This window comes from Populus nigra, chromosome 18, assembly GCF_951802175.1.
Source record: "Populus nigra chromosome 18, ddPopNigr1.1, whole genome shotgun sequence".
Classification (NCBI taxonomy): Eukaryota; Viridiplantae; Streptophyta; class Magnoliopsida; order Malpighiales; family Salicaceae; genus Populus; species Populus nigra.
The window spans coordinates 7,905,940-7,926,015 of NC_084869.1; positions in this window are offsets into that span (position 1 = coordinate 7,905,940).

Genomic DNA, 20,076 nt, shown 5'->3' on the forward strand with positions numbered 1-20,076 from the left:
CGCTACAGTAAACATTAGGTTTTTAATTCCAAGAGACAGCCACGCTGTCTTTTGATAATTAATGTGGTGGTCCCCTCATTACATGGTGTAGGGCCACACACAACAAATCTCCCCCTCACGCACCATATGAGGAATTCGTCATACTAGTGATCAACTTGTAAACTTCAATGAAGGAAGCTCTACCAAGCCTACTTCCCTTCTACAAAACTCAAACTTCTCTCTCGGTAAAGGCTTGGTCATCATATCTGACACATTGCTATCAGTATGGATCCTCTCAATAACAAATGACTTCATTTCTATAGCATCTCGAATCCATTAATATCTAACTTCAATGTGATTTGATCAAGAGTGAAAAGTAGGATGCTTACTGAGATGGATTGCACTTTGACTGTCATAGTGCAACACAAAGTTCTCTTGAACTATACCAAGTTCATGTAAGAACTTCTTCATCCATAACAACTCTTTGCCCCCTTCAGTAAGAGCAATATATTCAGCCTTTGTAGTGGATAATGCAACATATTTTTGCAACCTTGATTGCTATGAGACTGCTCCCCTTGCAAACTTCATCAAGTATCCTGATATGGACTTTCTAGAATCAACATCACTAGCCATATCTGTATTTGTGTATCTATCCAACACATGTTTATTATTGCCAAAACATAAGCTAAAATTAGAAGTACCTTTGAGATACCTAAGTACCAATTTCACTGCTGACCAATGTTCTTTACCAGGATTGGAGAGAAATTGACTAACCACACCAACTGCATGAGCTATATTCGGCCTTGTATAAACCATGCCATACATCAAGCTACCAACTGCGGATACATAAGGAACCTTTTTCATCTCATCTCTTTCTTCATCACTTGAAGGACATTGCTTAGAACTTAGTTTAAAGTGGCTTACAAGTGGAGAACAAACAGGTTTGAAGTTGCTCATGTTGAATCTCTCAAGTACCTTTTGAACATATCTCTCCTGAAATAGCCAAAGTTTCTTCTTTTTCTTATCACGTGTAATCTTCATGCCAAGAATCTGTTTTGTCGGTCCTAAGTCTTTCATTGCAAAAGACTTGCTTAACTTTTCCTTCAAAATCTGAATCTTCTTAGCATCATGACCAACAATCAACATATCATCCACATACAACAAGAGAATAATAAAGTTTCCATCTGGAAACCTTTTCATAAATACAAAATGATCAAAAGTGGTCCTATCATAACCATGATCCACCATGAAAGAATCAAACTTCTTGTACCACTGCCTTGGAGCTTGCTTTAACCCATTTAAACTCCTTTTCAACTTGCAAACTAACTGCTCTTTGCTTTTTGCTTCAAACTCTTCAGGTTGCTCAATGTAGATCTCCTCATCTAAATCACCATGGAGAAACGCAGTTTTCACATCAAGTTGCTCAACTTCAAGATTCAAACTAGCAGATAAACCAAGCACAACTCGGATTGAAAACATCTTGACCACTGGTGAAAAAATTTCTTTAAAATCAATACCCTTCTTCTGACCGAAACTTTTCATAACCAATCTTGCCTTGTACCTTGGTTTTAAGCAATTTTCATCAATTTTCAACCTGAACACCCATTTGTTCTTGAGTGCTTTCTTACCTTTAGGAAGCTTCACTAACTCAAAAGTATGGTTTTCATGTAAGGATTTCATCTCTTCTTGCATTGTTTTCAATCACTCACTTTTTTTCTCATTGCTTTCAACCTGAACACCCATTTGTTCTTGAGTGCTCTCTTACCTTTAGGAAGCTTCACTAACTCAAAAGTATGGTTTTCATGTAAAGATTTCATCTTTTCTTGCATTACTTTCAACCACTCACTTTTTTTCTCATGTGACATAGCCTCATTAAAGCATTCTGCCTCTCTCCCATCAGTAACCAGCACATACTCATGAGAAGAGTATTTGGTGGAAGGTTGGTGAGGTCTAATTGACCTTCTCAATTGTGGCTTATCTGGAGCTTCTTGCATAACATGTTCAGGAATAACATCAATATCATCATTAGTTAATTCAGTATCACCAACTAATGGCTCAATAAAAAAACCATCATTATCATCATTTTACAAATCTCCCCCATGATTAGCAGGCATTAAAGGTAACTGTGGAGTAGGTCTTGGATTCAGATTAGATGGAATAAAAATAACAGACTCTGTTTTCTCTTTCTATTCAAAGTCTTCAATGGTTTGATCTTCAAAGAAGATAACATCTCTGATTCTAACAATTTTCTTCTCCTTTGGATCCGACAACCTATAGTCAAACTTATCATATTCAGAACCCAAGAAAATACACTACTTTGTCTTGCTGTCAAGCTTAGACCTTTCATCTCTTGGAACATGTACAAATGCTCTGCATCCAAACACTCTCAAGTATGCATAAGAAACATCATTTCCTTTCTATACTCTATCTGGAACATCAAATTCAAGAGGAACTGATGGAGAAAGGTTGATCATGACAACTGCAGTCTTCATTACCTCACCCCAAAAGGACTTGGGCAGCTTTGCATGAGAGAGCATACATCTAATTCTTTCAACAATGGTTCTGTTCATTCTCTCAACCACTCTATTTTGTTGTGGAGTCTTAGGAACTGTCTTCTCCAACTTGATACCATGTTCCTTACAGTACTTCTCAAAAGGACCTCTGTATTCACCACCATTGTCAGCTCGAATACATTTCAGCTTTTTACCAGTTTCTCTTTCAACTCTGGCATGGAAATCCTTAAAGACATCAAGTACCTGATCTTTGGATTTCAAACAAGTAGCCTAAATTTTCCTAGAGTGATCATCAATAAAACTAACAAAGTATGATGCACCTCCAATGGACTTATCAATCATAGAGCAAACATTAGTATGAACTAAATCAAGAATATGTGATCTTTTATATGAAGTTGATCTTTGAAATGCAACTCTATGTTGTTTACCAACTAAACAATGAGTACATGTGTTCAAGTTTATACCTTTTAATGGAAGGTAGTTTTTCTTGGCAAGGATGTCAAGGCCTTTCTCACTCAAATATCCAAGTCGCTTATACCATAAATCAGTAGAGCAATCTTCAATTGCATTCACCTCCCCTTTGATCACCTGGGCCTGTGACATGTAGAGACCCATCTTCTTCCTTTTAGCAACAATTAAAGAATTTCTGAAGAGCTTCCATTTACCATCTCCAAAATAATTGTGATAGCCTTCATCATCAAAAGTACCTATAAAGATCAAATGTAGGTGTATATCGGGCATATATCTAACATCTTTGAGTAACAACTTATACCCGGTATTGGTTTCTAACCAAATGTCTCCAATGCCCACAACACTAGCCATCCCTTGATTTCCCATCCTAACTTGACCAAAGTCACCAGCAGTGTAGGATGTGTAAAAATCACATCGGGGTGTAACATGGTAAGAAGTTGTTGAATTTACAACCCAGGCGGTATCCTGACATACAAGATTAACACAACCATCATCACAAACAATGGCAACATCACCATCAAATACAACTACAATCATACCATTTTCTTCATTCTTGTCTTCATCTTTGCCCTTTTTATCTCTTTTATACTTTCTATAATCTTTTTGAATATGCCCAGGCTTGTCGCAATAATAACACTTAATTCCCTTCCTTGACTAAGATCTCCCTCTTGGCTTCCATTTGCCTTTTCTATTGCCAGATTCTCTATCTTGCTTACCATAAGAACTTTGACTTCTCCCATGACTTTCTGTAACAAATGTATGAGACTCATGAGTGCTTGTCCCTTTCCTCCTCTTCTCTTCATTGAAAATACTATCCTTCACAGTTTTCAAAGTGATCTTTCTATTTGGAGTAGAATTGCTAAGTGACACCACCAAAGTCTCCCAACTATCCAGCAATGAACTCAATAGGATTAGTGCTTGCATCCATCGGCTAACTCAAGATTCATCAACGACAGCTGATTTAGTAACCCTTAGAATTCATTTATATGCACTAAAACATCTTCATCATCTTTTTACTTCAAATTCACAAGGTCTCTAATTACAAAAACCTTGTTTTATGCACTCTCCTTAGCAAAGGTTTCTTCCAAACTGTATAGCAGTCATGTTCTTGAGAAATATGACTAATGGACTTAGAAGATACCCATTTTCTAACATTAGTGGTAGCTTTTCTATTAAGCCCATTCCACCTTGCATCATCCATTTCATCAGGCTTTATTCCTTTACATTCAAGTGGTAAAGCCAAATCATTACAATATAAGTGATCCTCCACCATTGTTTTTCATAGAAAATAATTGGAGGAAGTGAGCTTTATCACGCCCGAATCTTCCTTTTCTATTTTAATTGTACAAGAAATTCAATCTACATAATTAGTGCTCTGATACCACTTTATTGGGAAAAAAAACCAGGAGCAACCAGAAACCAGTTTTGTCAAATCAATTCACAAGTTCCAATCATTTTCCCTCTTTGTGCAATCAAAATTAGAATCAAACAATCAACAAGATAATGTAAACAATCACACAAATCAACACCAAGATTTTTATATGGAAAACCTAATGTGGGAAAAAACCACGGAACCGTAGTTCATCTAAAAACTTCCACTCTCAATAAATAATGGGTTCATAATTGTTCTTTCTCAGATTTAACTAAGGGCTACAACATTCATATCATCAAGAACAACCTATTCTTGGAATACAACAAAATTAAAGAGAGAAGTGTTTAAGAAAAACTCACAACACTGATAGCCCTGTTTTCTGTCAAAACGGCCAGCTTCCACAGTACTAATCTTCGATCTAACCATTCAGAATGAAGAGTAACGTGTCTAGAAGATGTTGTCCAAATCTCAGCCCGATCTAACGGTTAACTAGCTGGAAAACGAAGAATGAAGACAGACGGTTTAACTGCTTCAACTTCCTTTATTTCTCTTATGCTCTCTGTTATGTTTTCTCTAATTAATTCACCACAACTACTACAGTAAACATTATGTTTTTAATTCCAAGGGATAGCCACGCTGTCTCTTGACAATTAATATGGTGGTTCTCTTGTTACATAGTGCGGGACCACACACAACAGGTTTTCATACCTCTTTAATGTTTCTAGTGATAGACTCTCCCTTATTTTTCAAGCCCAAGGAGAGATCTTTTGCCTTCGTTAACGCCATAGAAGTTGTGTCTGCTCCAGATGGTCTTATCTCTGATTTTGTATCCTCAGTTCCCCAAGGTGGAGGTTTGTATAAGCATACTTTTGAAGTGTGTTGTCGATTGAATGTTGGAGGGCCAACCATAACTCCAATGAATCATACCTTGTCAAGGTTCACCATATAATGCCTTTCCCCAAGGTGCTCGGAATGCATCCGTTACTTCCAGTGCCATAAAATACCCGCAAAGTGATGTTGCAACTGCAGCTGAAATGGAACAATCTGAGACGCTGCAACCGAACTTCAAGGGCATTGTCGTGTGGATGAGTGTTGATCATGGGTTTTCCTACTTAATCAGAACGCACTTCTGCGACGTTGCAAGCCAGGCCCTTGAAGACTTGTACTTCAACGTGTATATAAACAGCTTGATAGGTATGTCAGGTCTTGACCTTTCTTCCATCAACAATGCCCTTTCAACTGCATATTATACAGTTTTTGTGCTCAATGTCTCATCCATCAAGAGTGGATCCATCAGGATTCAGGTTGGGCGCGCATGCTTCCGGCATACAGACTGGCATGCCTAATGCTATTCTTAATGGATTGGAAGTTATAAAGATGAGCAACTCCGTGGGGAGCTTGGATGGTTTATTCGGTGTTGATGGATCGAGTGAAGGGCATAGAATGAAGATTGTTGCGGGTGTTGGCCTTGCAATGGTGGTGACAGCATTGCTCTTACTTGCAATTGTGTACATCTGATGGCCAAAGGGGCCTCAAGATTGGGAGAAGCAAAACAGTCGCTTCTCATCATGGCCCTTTCCTCTCCGCATCAGCTATTGTAGTTTCTCGTGTTGAGTTTCTTGAATATTATGCACAACATAAAAACTATGAAATAAAATTATTTGGAAATTTTAGAATTTGTTAGATAGATTTAAAATTATTTAGATATTTATCACCTGAAAATCTGATTTTCTTCGATTTTAAATAATTTGTTAAAGGTTGGGTTGTTGCAAACCACAAGCTATTCAATTGTACGACCTCCAACAATAATCCACACGATGAACCACCTGTTAAAAATCTCTTAAATTTATATTTAGAAGAGATAAATTGCTATGCCTAAAATGTTAACTCTAATTTTGTGTTTATGTAGTTTTTATTTCTAACAAACAATCAATCTTCTTTTTGCACTTATAAATAAATGGGCTTAGCTTTACATTTTTAGGGATTTTTAAAAATCCTATAAATAACAAAATATTTATTTGCTTCTTAAATAATATTTATATATTATTTAAGGATAATTTTAGAAATTTAATCAATCAAGTTCTCATTTTATTTTTCTAGATCTAGAAATATAATCTGTATATTAATTATATTCTAATCCTTAATTTCTAAATTATATTTTAATGAAGTCATACTTAATTAAATCATCCCAATTTTATTTCCAACTAATGGTTCTTAATGTGTGTGATCCATTAAGTTCCTAATATGTTGGCCCTAATATAAAAAAGAATTATAATTAAATAGAATTAAATAAATTAAATATTATCAATTCATCAATTAATTAATTTATATTTGAAGATCAAGTGCATCGTCTTGTAACATATCATGATCTCCCAAATATTATAAAAGTTATTAGTGGTTTGACTTAACCTTTCAGTGACCAGTTTTTCAGTGTAATTAATATCCTTTCATCAATAATGTTCTGATTTAACATTATACCATAAAGAGTATATATGTCATGTTAAATCATGTTTGTTCTCTACATAATAGTCATTAATCGTTTGAATGAGATTTGAAACTCTTTTTAAATCTCATTTCACACTGGCTAAGGATTTCTCAGTCAATATTATTTGATAACAGATAAAATATTTTTTCTAATTCATCTAGGGTGATGAATCCTCTTTTGATCACTCATTTACTTTTATATAGTTCATGCTACATCCAATGTTTGTCTTTTTTATTACCTCAATTAAGATAACATGTAATAAGATTAAAGTATAATATTCTTTATATAAGATGATTTAATGATCTCAAGTCTAAAGATCACATACACAACCGTCACTTGAGCTTTTTCATAGACATAAGTGATATCTTCATATGAAATTATCATGTAAATCAGTTCAGTGCACATATTTTATAATAAGTATCTACATATTAATTATAGGTATTCTTTATATCTCAACTTATGAAAACAACTGTTTCTTTCATAAAGGAAAGACTAGAATATGTATCAGTCTCTACGGTTCTAATGAATATCCAGTATTGAAAAAAGTATTGGCTAGGAATATTTTAAAAACAATGCTTTGATGCAATAAGAATCGTATAATTTTAATAACTCTATAATTTCTTTTATAAAACATTTTTGTCCTATAAATTTTTTCTTTATTTTAGATTCATTAATTTAATATTATATAAATATTAAACATAAATTAAATTTTTATTAATAATAAATATATATTTACATAAATATAATAAAATAACGTGTAACTAGCCGATTAAATATATAACCTATCAAATAAACTTGGTGACCAGCAAGAGCAGCTCGAGGAGATCTAGCGTCTTTGGTTCTCGGAAAAGCAAAAGTGGTTATTCCAGCTACTTTTCTAATCAAGGTCTTGGTCGATACTTCAGTTTTAGTGAATTGCAAAATGCCACACAAAATTTTGATGAGAAGGCAGTGATAGGCGTTGGTGGGTTTGGAAAAACGAGTTCCAGACAGAAATACAAATGCTCTCCATGCAAGCTGAGGCATCGCCACCTTGTATCGCTTATTGGCTTCTCAGATGAACAATCAGAGATGATTCTTGGTTATGAATACATGGCTAATGGACCACTTCGTGACCACATTTATGGCTCAAAACAACCTCCTTTGTCGTGCAAACAACGGCTTGAGATTTGCAACGGCCAAGGGGCCGGGTCTCGGGTTTCATGGGTTAACCCTGGTCAACCGAGTCAACCCAGGAAAATTAAAAAAAAATTAAAATTTTAATATTTCATATGAAAGAATCCATGTAAATATAGATTATATATATTATGAAGTTTAAAAGAATATTTTAAAAAGTTTTTTATTCCACATCAAAAAGATATTATGTTAAGCTTTTAAGTTAAAGTATTTAAACTAAAAACGCTTTTTATTCCACATTGAAAAAACATAACTTTTTCTTTGGAAACATAGAGTATATATACTAATAGGTTTTTTATCCCACATTCAAAAAACATGATTTTTTTCTTGGGAACATAGAGTATATATACTAATGGGTTTCAAATCCCACATCGAAAAAACATAACTTTTTTCATGGGAACATGGAGTATATATATGAAAGGGCTTCAAATCCCACATTGAAAAGATATTATGTTATCCTTTTAAGTTGAAGTATTTAAACCAAAAGGTTTTTTTTATCCCACATTGAAAAAACATGACTTTTTTCTTGGGAACATAAAGTATATATACCAATGGATTTCAAATCCTAGATATGAAAAAAAAAAAACGGGTCTCATCCAGGTTCGCTCGGGTCGCCAGGGTCCCGAGTCAACCTGTCGGGTCGCCTGGGTTCGGCTGGGTTGTTGCCACAACCGGTCTTTTATTAAACCCGAACCGGTGCAGCCACCGGGTTGACCGGGTCCCGGGTCAACCCGCCGGGCCGGGCCAGGTTTAATAACTATGCCTTTAAGCAAAGCTGAAATATGAGATCCCTTCTGGCGATCTTTTTTAACCAAAACCAAAAAACTATATTTGTAACTCGGTCAACCTGGAATCCCATCTGACATTTCCCTTTAACCAAAACTAAAATATGAGATCCCTTCTGGCGACCTCCTTTAACCAAAACCAAAAAACTATATTTGTAGCTCGGTCAACTTGGAATCCCATATGGCGATTCCCTTTAACCAAAGCTGAAATATGAGATCCCTTCTGGCAACCTCCTTTGACCATAGTTGAAACATGAGATTCCTTCTGGCGACCTCCTTTAACCAAAATCGTAATATGAGATCCCTTCTAGCGACCTCCTTTGACCAAAACCAAAAAATTATATTTGTAGCTCGGTCAACTTGGAATCCCATCTGGCGATTCCCTTTAACCAAAGCTGAAATATGAGATCCCTTATGGCAACCCCCTTTGACCAAAGCTGAAACATGAGATCCCTTCTGGCGACCTCCTTTAACCAAAACTGATATTGGTATTGCGGTTGGGTTAACTTGAGATCCCTTCTGGCGATCTCCTTTAACCAAAACCAAAAATCTATGTTTGTAGCTCGGTCAACCTGGAATCCCATCTGGCGATTCCCTTTAACCAAAGCTGAAATTGGTGTTACGGTTGGGTTAACCTGAAATCCCTTCTGGTGACCTCCCTTAACCAAAACTAAAAAATTTATTTTTATAGCTCGGTCAACCTAGAATCCCATCTGGCGATTCCCTTTAACCAAAGCTGATATCGATGTCGTTCTTCCTGATGGAAGGGTTTGAACCTTTTGTTTTCTTTTGAAAATTTCTTAATAGATTCTTCTCACTTTATTGTTGTTCCAGAATCAAAGTCGTGATTCTTTGCTATCATCAACTTAATGATTCTTTCTTCATCCACAATCTTGTTGGATTACATTAAGGATTCCTCTTGTAACCATTCACAAAACATATATGCAATGATTTATGATTAGATGTCATGCATGTATTCTTACCTGGTTTTAAAACATAGGTCCCATCATCTTCTTCTATTTCATGAAACTCTCTCTTAACATGAGCTTGCTTTTGTAGTCGTATGCTGGATTCATTTCTCGTGTTGCCTCTTTTTTACCTATCATATCTTTGAGAAGAAGTCTTCGACTTTTTACAACTAGCTTTTTTTTCAAAATGTATGATTTGTCATTGTCTTCTTTGTCATGCTTTTGTCAAATGCTTTAACTTATCTTTTTCAAATCTACGGGCTCTCATCCTGTTTTAAAACCACATAAAACTTTTCATGAAATATCTTTTATTGCCCTTAGTATGGGGTGTGATCCTAGTCCGAGTTTTTATAAAGAAGAAATTCATTCCGGCTCAAACAGGACCACCAACGATAAACTCTTTAGAGAGTGAAGGGATAATGAATTTTTCTTATTTCAAAATGCACATTGTTTGGATTGATAAACTTTGTTTTTATCTTGAAAGAAATTTACAGGTGATTATAGAGTGACCACTTAACCATTTATCAATTCATTATGCTATCCAGAGGTAAGGTTGTACTTCAGGGGCAGCTTTTCTTAAATTTCATCTTTGATCGATTTATGATACCTTCCTTGTAACCCCTCAACCTTGTTTAAAAAAATACATAATCTCATCATTTTTTTAAAGAAAAGGTGGGCTCAAAGACAAACACAAAATCTAGCTGACATCATGAGCCTTGATTGTCAACTAGAGAAAATAAAAGCAAACCAAAAGCAATGACAAAAGCATGCTAAGGCAAACAAAGTTGGTTTACATTTTGAAAAACTATTGGAGCTTTTTGGGTTACCCCATTCTGAAACTTCTCACCCTGAGCCAACTTGCGCACAAAGGTCTTGGCGGAGACTTTTTCTAGTGTGTGGACAGTTAATTGTGGTAATGCTTCATCTTCCTTCCCCACCTATGTTTTCTTGTCATCTCCTTCGATCTCACCTTCTTCATCATTGACAATTCTTAATTGAGGTTTTCCAATCCTTTATCCACTATTACTTGCGGTGTGACTAGGCAATGGATTTGAATTGATGTTGGGTGTGTCTTCAAATAAGACCCATCCTATCTTGATGAGCTCCAATAATCTTTTCTTGAAAGCGTAGCACATTTCAAGACCATACCCGGGAATACCAGCATGGTACTCGCAAGTTAACTCGGGCTTGTACCAGATAGGGAATGGTGGTTGTAGTGGTAATGTGGGGATATAAGCTATTTGTCCAATGCTCAGCGTTTGGCATACATGTCCTTCAAAGGCATGGGTAATGGCGGTAGTTGTTCTAAAATGTATCTCGTATTTGGTCTTTGGTTATTGTTTTGGTTGTTTGAATAGTTATTTGTTCGATTAGGGGAAAAAGGTTTGCTAAAGCTCACGTGGGCAACATGAGAGGTAGGTACTTGTGAGTTATATGAATCCACTCTCTTTCCCTTGTACCCACCTTCCAAATTATTAACGTCACCTTCCATTTTTCTTCCACTAAAACTCTTCGTCTCCAATGGCTCAACTATGCGTCCAGCTTTAATACCTTGCTCTATTCTTTCCGCTATGCGTACAACATCGTAGAAATGCTGAGATGAGCTACCCATTAGATGCTCATAATATGGTGCCTTAAAGGTATTGACAAATAAAGTAACCATCTTTGTTTCTATTAAAGGGGTTTGGACATGTGTGGCCTCATCCCTCCACCTTTGCGCATATGACCTTACTGACTCTTGGCTCCTTATCTCCATTGACATTAGACTTGTTCGATCTGGAGCGATTTCCAGGTTAAACTTGTACTGCTTAAGGAATGCCTCCACCAAATCTCTCCAGCTGCTAATCCTAACACTGTCTAACTTCATGTACCAGCTTAAAGCAGATCCTGCGAGGCTATCTTAAAAGAAATAGATAAGCAATTTATCATCATGGATTACTTATGCCATTTTGTTGCAGTAGGATCGAAGGTGAGTGTTTGGGCATTCCAAACCGGTGTACTTAATGAAATCTAGTATCCTAAAATCCTTTGGCACCACAATGTTTGGTACCATACATACTTCAGCTGCTCGCATAGGGTCAAACCAGTCATTACCCTCAACTACCCTTAATCTTTCTTCTAAAGCAAACAGTTTGTCCTGGTCCATCAAACTAGGAGATCAATTATTCGGGGTTCCCTCCGCTGTTAAGTCCACATTGATCGGAGCATGAGTTGGCTGGATAAGGGTGATAGGCACAAAATATTGTTCATTGGCCGAGTTTGCCCCCTGGTTTTGAGACGCTTGAGGGATGTGAGCTGCTGGCGCTCCTTCAGGTAGTTGTGCTGATGTTCCCTCCCCATTCTTAGCTCTTAGAAGTTGCTCGAGTAGGTCGATCAGCCGAGCAACTTTGTTTTTTACGGATTCCAACTCGGTATAATAATGTGACTCTAAGTGAGCTCTTTCTTCGTTCTCCATCCTCGATCTGGACAGGGTGTGGTGGACTTTGGATGTGGGACCTATGTTTCACGATCTGGAATGCATATGATAAATTAAAAAAAAATGCATGATGAAAATATGATGTGTATTTTTTAGAGTTGATTAATAACTTTTGTAATCCTTTAGGCAAGATTTCTGAGTCGATCTGATTACTGTAAAGAAGGGTTTGCCAAGTACTTATCATAGCAGCTTACTAAAACACATTTACAAAGAAAGATGATTTCAGCTCAAAAACCTGTATTGATGAGCTTGACATTATTAATCTTGATGCAAATGAAAGTAGGATACACATGCTAAGGACAAGCTTTTATTTATTAAGTGAGAATAGGTAGGTTTTCTATCTGGTCTTGAAGGGTCTCACATCTGCCTAGTGATGTTCTTCGTAAAGACAGTATGGGGGTGTTGCAAGGAATAGTTAAGACACGTATGCCCACCATTACCAAGCAGGCACTCAGATATGAGTTGGGTGTTTCACGCATCTAAACACTGACCAATAGTCTTAAGCCAAATCGCTAATCCCCCACCTAACTTAAGGCTTGTGTGTGTTTCTCAAAATCAAAGTAAGTGATGCATGAGACAGTTTTATAGAATGCATAAACAGTACGTGTAAAAATATAAAGCAAATACGCAAATAACAGAAGGAAAGACATTAACAATAAAACATACGAAACACAAACAAATCAAACAAAAACAAAGCTTAGTCTATAAAGTCCCTAGTGGAGTCGTCATTCTGTCGCACGTGTGCGGCGTCGCTGCGAATATGTTCCACTTTAAATATAAAATGTATGGTATCTGTCTGACAAATATGGGGAAACAAGAAATTCTTGTCGTTTATTGGTGAAAATGGAATGGGAATCGCCACCTAGTATTTTAGTTATTAGGAACCCTAACTAGTCACAGAGATCGGGTACGGAGACTGATTGCGTAAAGGAAAGATATTAGCACCCCAAATACGCCTTACCTAAGGTAAGCTGCATTGTTTGATTGTCTAATAAAAAAACTAAGGTGTTATTGTATTTCTAGTTGTTGGTCTGTCTATGGTACCAAAAAAAATCCTCCTCAGTAAGGAGGTTCTTATCTTATCACGTAAAAAACCTAACCGTTCTAACGTTTACATGAAAAATATATTTTTAATATCAGGAATACGTTTTACATGTAAATTTGTAATCCAGATACTAAAAGAAGACAAAAAGATTTTTTGAGAATTTTTAAAATATTGGCCTAGTTCTCATGGCTCTAACAAACTTCTTGTTACAGCTAAAGTGCATACTAATACATATATTTTTTGAAATTTTCTTTGTTGTATGAAAATATGATGTGATGATTTTTTTATCTTTATTTTGGAGAGACTAGGTCGTATGCATGAAAATAAAACTTTTTTATTATTATACTTTTTGATGTCTTAACGAAAACCGGGCATTTTAATACTAGATTTGTATCTTTACGGTATAAAAATACAAACCAATATTAGACAATTTTGATAAAAATATGCAGGAAAATCAACAAAATTTTTAAGGATTTTTCAGAATTTTTTTTATTTTTTTATATATATCTATATATATAAATAATACAAAAACAATATAATATATATAATATTAGGTGGGTCGGGCTGGGCCGGCCCAAATAACTAGGTCGGACTCAGCCCCAAAAGGGTTGGGCTGATCTCGGCCCAACAAAATCTCTCTTTTTAGTTTGGGCCAAACCCGGCCTAGACATCAGGGCTGGGCCAAAATCAGCCTCGCCCAAAAAAACAATATGGCTGGGCCAGAACCAGCCTGGCCCAGAGAAGAAAAAAAAAACCAAACAAATGTTGGGCCAGAATCAGCCTGGCCCAGCAACATAATTGACGGGGGGGGAATTATTTCCCCCCAATCCTCCTACATGTAGAACGAATTCTGCATGCAGGAGAAAAAGCAGCCACCGAAACAAAATGAAGGGGGAGTAGAGTTACCAGGCGCGGGGGAAGCGGCGCCTTGTTGGTCTGCCTACTTCGTTGGCGGTGTTGTGGAGGAGGCCGGTAGCGGTGTCGTGGCTCACGGATGGCGATTCCCAGCAGTGGCTACTATTTCAAACGGCGGTGCTACTGTTTTTCAGTGGTTTCCCTTTATCCTCCCGGTTTGTTTTTAATTTTCCTACCCCGTTTCAAGCTTTTCCTTCTTTCCTTATATTTCGGTTCCTCTCCCTTTCAGTTCGTTCTCTCCTCTCTTCGGTTCGTTTATGTTTTCTCCTGTGTTTTTGTTTTTTCTTTGCGTTTTTCTTTTGTTCTCCCCCCCTTTTTCTAACTGGTGTTGGATGGTATTTATAGGGCAAAAGGAGCGAGAGCGTCCTTATCGCCGCCCTAATGTTATGCATGGGGAGCGGCCACTTCCTGCCCTGCTGCGGTGCCGGACGAGGTGGCCAATGGGTGTTGCTGACAGGGCGCGAGTCTCGGGGTCTCATAAATGAAGGGGCATTTGGCTTCGGGTTTTTTACAGAAGCATGCAGAGAGAGAGGCATGAAGAATTAAAGAAGAAAAACAAAAGTTTCTTTCTTCCCCTGCTGCACGTCCAAGGGAAGAAGAAAGAGGAACAATGTTGTTCAAAATGACACCGTTCTGTTCTCTCTCTCTGTTTTGTTTAGCATGAAACGACATCATTTTGGACAAAACACGCCGTTTCATTTAAAATAAAAAAAGGTGCCAAAAGGCGTCAATTTCCAAGTCAGGCCTCAATTTATCCTTTGTTCTATTAAGTCCTCAAATGTAATTTTGATTTTAAGAATTAATGCAATTGCATCCCTGCCAACTTCAATCGTCGCTCCTATAGTTGGTCGGCTTTTTCACTTTGGTCCTTGGTCTCTAATTTATGCAATTTGACCCTCAATTGACCAATAAACTTTCAATTTCTTCAATTTGGCCCTTGATTTGGTTAATTACAGCCCCTCTATTTACACGTCTTTTCCAATTTGGTCCTTTGGTTTCGGATTTCCTCAATTAAGTCCCTAATTGGCCATTAAACTTCAATATTTATGCAATTAAGCCCCTAATTTGACCAAATCAACTCTTAAAAATTATAATTTGACCCCACAATTTGAATTTCCTCCAATTAAAGCTCAAATAGACTTAAAAATCAATTTTTCTTGCAATCAAACCCTCTATACATTTAATTAAACTTGCAATAAAATCCAATTAAGTTCATAAACATCCAATTTTGGACTTTTCTCTTCAAATTGAATTTTCTTTTCCAACAAGTCTCTCATCATACTCTTAAATTTTTTATCTTTGTATTTATATCCTCCTTAATCAATTTTTCTAACCATTTTCTGAGCGCTCTCACCTCCTATTATTTCTATAATTTCTTCCGGCTATAATATTTATATGTTTATTTTTATTTTTTTATTTTTTTATTTTTTTTGTGGGGACCCAAAAATGGGTTACAACAATTTACAGGACCCGTAATAAATTCAGCATTATCAAGGGAGTAGGTGAATTTGGCTGAGTGGGCAATGCAGTGTCATAGGAAGGGAGTGCTCGACAAGATAATTGATCCTCATATTGTCGGTATTATGAATGAACAATCACTGAAGTAGCATGTGGAAGCTGCAGAGAAATGTTTAGCAGAACGAGTTGACAGGCCTTGCATGGAGATGTATGGTGGAACCTTGAGTATGCCTTGCAACTTTTGGAGGCTTCCTCTCAAACTCCAACAGATCTTCCAGAAGACACCAATCACATTGTTGCTTTTGAAAAGCCAAATGGAAAAAATTCTGTAGGAGACTAATGTTTATGTTAGTGATGATTCTCAACTAACTGTCACTTCTCCTTTATTCTTGTTAATTGTTTTACACTAAGTGCATAACATGAACATAAATAATAGCATAATGAAAGAAAATAAGATATACAATTTTATTAATTGTAGAGTACTCTTAAATAGAGATAAGTTTTAGTTCAAAACAAAAACTATTAAATTTGAAAATTACATAACAAATAAATTAAATATAATTAGATTTATTCCTAAAGACTTGGTCTTCAAGTAGAGACCTTTAATGACAAAATCTCCTGATCTTCTGCAGCAGCAAAGTTTTTTGATCTTATGCAGTTTTTAAGGTATTCTTTCAACACTCCTCCTTGTCTTAATTGCTGCAAACACTTAGCTTGCTTATTAGTTCTTCAAAACTGACTTTCGAAACAGCTTTAGTCAAAACATCTACAATCTGGTCTTTGGTTCTGCAATAAAGCAGATAACTTCTCCATCTTTCTAAACTTCTTTTAAAAAAACATAACTTGATTTTAAAGTGCTTAGTCCTTCCATGAAAAACAAGATTATTGCAACTTGATTGTCAATATAAATCTGTGTTGGCTCAAGTTGACCCATATGCAAATCTGCAAGTATTTTTCTTATCCAAATTACTTGATTTACAACAGCAGTAGCTGCTAGATATTCAGCCTTAACTGTGCTTTGAGCAACCACATCTTGCTTCCTTGAACACCAAGAGAACATACCTGATCCGAAACTAAAACAATAGCCCGAAGTGCTTTTTATATAATCCACAAATTCTGCTTAGTCACTGTTAGAATAGCCATGAAGCATAAAATTTTGAGAATGAGAGAACTTTATTCCATAGTTTATTGTACCCTTGATATATCTTACTATCCTTTTTGCACCTTAAAGATGTGATTCACTTGCACAATGCATAAATCGTTAGAGCAAACTTACAGCAAATACAGTATCGGATCTTATTGTTGTAAGATACATCAAACACCCAATTAAACTTCTGTACTGATCTTTATCTACTTTGTTTGTTCCATCATTCTTGTTGAATTTCTCTTTCAGATTCATAGGAGTGCTTGTGCTTTTGCAGTTCTCCATGTGAAACCTTTTCAAGATCTCCTTAGCATACTTCTTTTGACATATAAAGATTTCACTGTTGCTTTGCTTCACCTCCATTCCAAGGAAGTACAACATCAAACCACGTTCTATCATCTCAAATACATTAAGCATTTCAGCCTTGAACTCTTCTATTAGTTTCTTATCACGTTTTGTTACAAGTAAGTCGTCAACATAGACATACAATAATTAAGTTTGTATTAGTTCCTTTTACATATAATGTGGCCTCACTCAGACTTTTAACATACTTAAGTTTATGTAGATGCTTATCAATTCTCCTATATTATGCTCGAAGAGCCTGTTTAAGGCCATATAATACCTTCTTCAAGAAGTAGATCTTCTCCTCTAGTCCCTTGACTTTAAAGCCTTTTGGTTGTTCTATGAAAATCTCCTCCTGCAAATATCCATTCAGAAACGCAGATTTTACATTTAATGGATAAACTTTTCAATTATTTTGTGCAAACAATGCAAATAGCAATCTGCTTGTATCAAGTCATGCTATTGGTGCAAAAGTTTCTAAGAAGTTCACTCTAAACACTTGAGTATAGCCCTTCACAACTAATCTAGCTTTGTATTTTTTTTATAGAACCATCTGCATTTTATTTGGTTCTATAAACCCATTTGACTCCTATGGCCTTTTTATGTAAAGGCCTGTCCTTCAGCACCTAGGTATCATTTTTTTTTATCATTCTAAGTTTCTCTTTCATTGCTTCAATCCATTCGTTGTTCTTCATTGCCTCTTCAAATTCTGCAAGCTCACAAATAGTAATATTGCTACTTTCATAAATCTCAAATAAGGATCTTATACCTTTGACTGGCTCATTATCAATATTGTCGTTAATAATCTCTCAAGTTGAAGATTCATGCTTCTCTGTTGATGATTCCTGATTCTCTTCTGGTTCCTCCCATTTCCATTGTTTATCTTTCATGACTTGTTAGAATTTTGTCATTTTGAGGTTGAAAAATTATATGAGCTTTTGATGGACTGTTGTATCCAATGAACACTCCAGGTTCAACCTTCTTATCCAGCTTGTATCTTTTAACCTGTGGCACATAAATAAAACAAAGACAACCAAAGATTTTTAAATGTTGCAAGTCTGGTTTGTATCCAAACCAAGCTTCAAACAAAGTTCTTTTCTGCAACACACTGGTTGACATTTTGTTTAACAAATACACTAATGTGTTTGCAGCTTTAGACCATAGTTTCTTTGGCAGCTCTTTTTCATGCCATCTAGTCATTTCCATAATGCTCATGTTTTTTCTTTCACTCATAACATTTTATTGTGAAGTGTAAGGTGTTATAAGTTGGTGTTCAATCCCGGATTCATCACAGAATTGTTGAAATCTTGCACTGGTATATCTTGCATCCACTTTGGTTTTCCACCCGTGTTTTATACTTCCAGAATACATTAGCAACTTTAAATTTGAATTAAGAAAAAAAATCCAACAAAATATGGAATAATCATCTATAAAGATTATGTAATATATGCTACCATTTAGTGAAGATGTTCTCTAGGGACCTCCAACATCTGTATGTACCAGTTAAAGTTTATGTGTTGCTCTCCATGTAGTTTGAGGGAAAGGATATCTAGCCTGCTTTCCATATAGACACGTTGCACCATTGGTTGATATGCTCTTCAGTTGTAAAACACCTCTTACAAGATTGTGTTTTTACATATACATTAGCCCAGCATGATGAAAATGCCCAAGCATTCTATAGTACAATTCGTCATTACATGTTTTTATAGCAAAAACACTATACTCCTCCTTCATAAGATTTAAAGTAAAACCTTTCGCTTTCATTTTCACTTTGAAAACATTGTTGCCTATGTTGTCTTTGATCAAGCACCATTTGTCTTCAAATATCACTTAGAAACCTTTCTCCATAAGTTATCCAACACTTAGCAAATTCTAATCAACGTCAGATACTTATAATTCATCTGAAATGTACTTCAAACCTAACAGATTGTTTATAACAACAATTTCTTTGCCTTTGACAATAATATAATTATCATTTTCAATTTTGACTTTGGAAATAGCAGTTATGTCAAGTTTCTTGAACAATTCCTAATTATTTGTTATATGGTTTGTGCAACCACTGTCAATTAACCAGGAATCACTCGAGTTATTTCTTGTTGAAAAACATGATGCAACAAACAACTGCTCCTCTTCAGGCTGTTGAGCAACAAGATTCGTTTTTTCTTCATGTTGTTCTGATTTGCGGATTCTTTCAATATGTCCAATCTAACCACATTTTCTACACTTGTGTTTGGTCTCCACAAATATTTTCTCTATTGGTGATTTGTTTTTTTTTTTACAATAAGAACATGGTGGATATGTCTCCACCTTGTTTCTGTAATTTTTAGCCTTTTTCTTCTTGCTGAATCTCTTTATCTTTGCCTCCTCCTGGGTATTAAGCATTTGCTTGAAAAGCTCCTTGCATTGTTTCCTCATGTCTCGTCAATCTTCTCTACTCTTATGCTTGCAAAGCATTTACCAATTCTCCAAGAGATATATTGGTTAAGTCTTTTAACTCTTATAATGAAGAAATCATAGACTCATATTTTTCAGGCATGGTTCCCAGTATATTTCGCACAATTCAATCATCTAAAAATTCCTTTCCAAGCAATCTTACTTTATTTATTATGCTTAGTAATTTGTCAGTATAATCTTTGATATTTTCTATCTCCTTCATCTTCTGCATTTTAAATTCTTTGATTAAGTTGAGAGCTTCCATATTTTTAGTTCTTTCATTGCCCTGATATTCTTTTTTAAGATAGTCCCAAATACCTTTTGCAGATTCCAAATTCATAATTCTTGTGAATTTTGATACTGCAGCATATAAGCAAGCTTTAACTTTGGACTTCCTTGTCTTCTTTTCTTTGTGAATCTTTTAGTTAAGTTATTGTTGGATTTACAGGTAAATCAGGAACAATTTATTTTTTTTCTATAACTTCCCAGAGATCTAAAGCTTCTAGAAGAACTA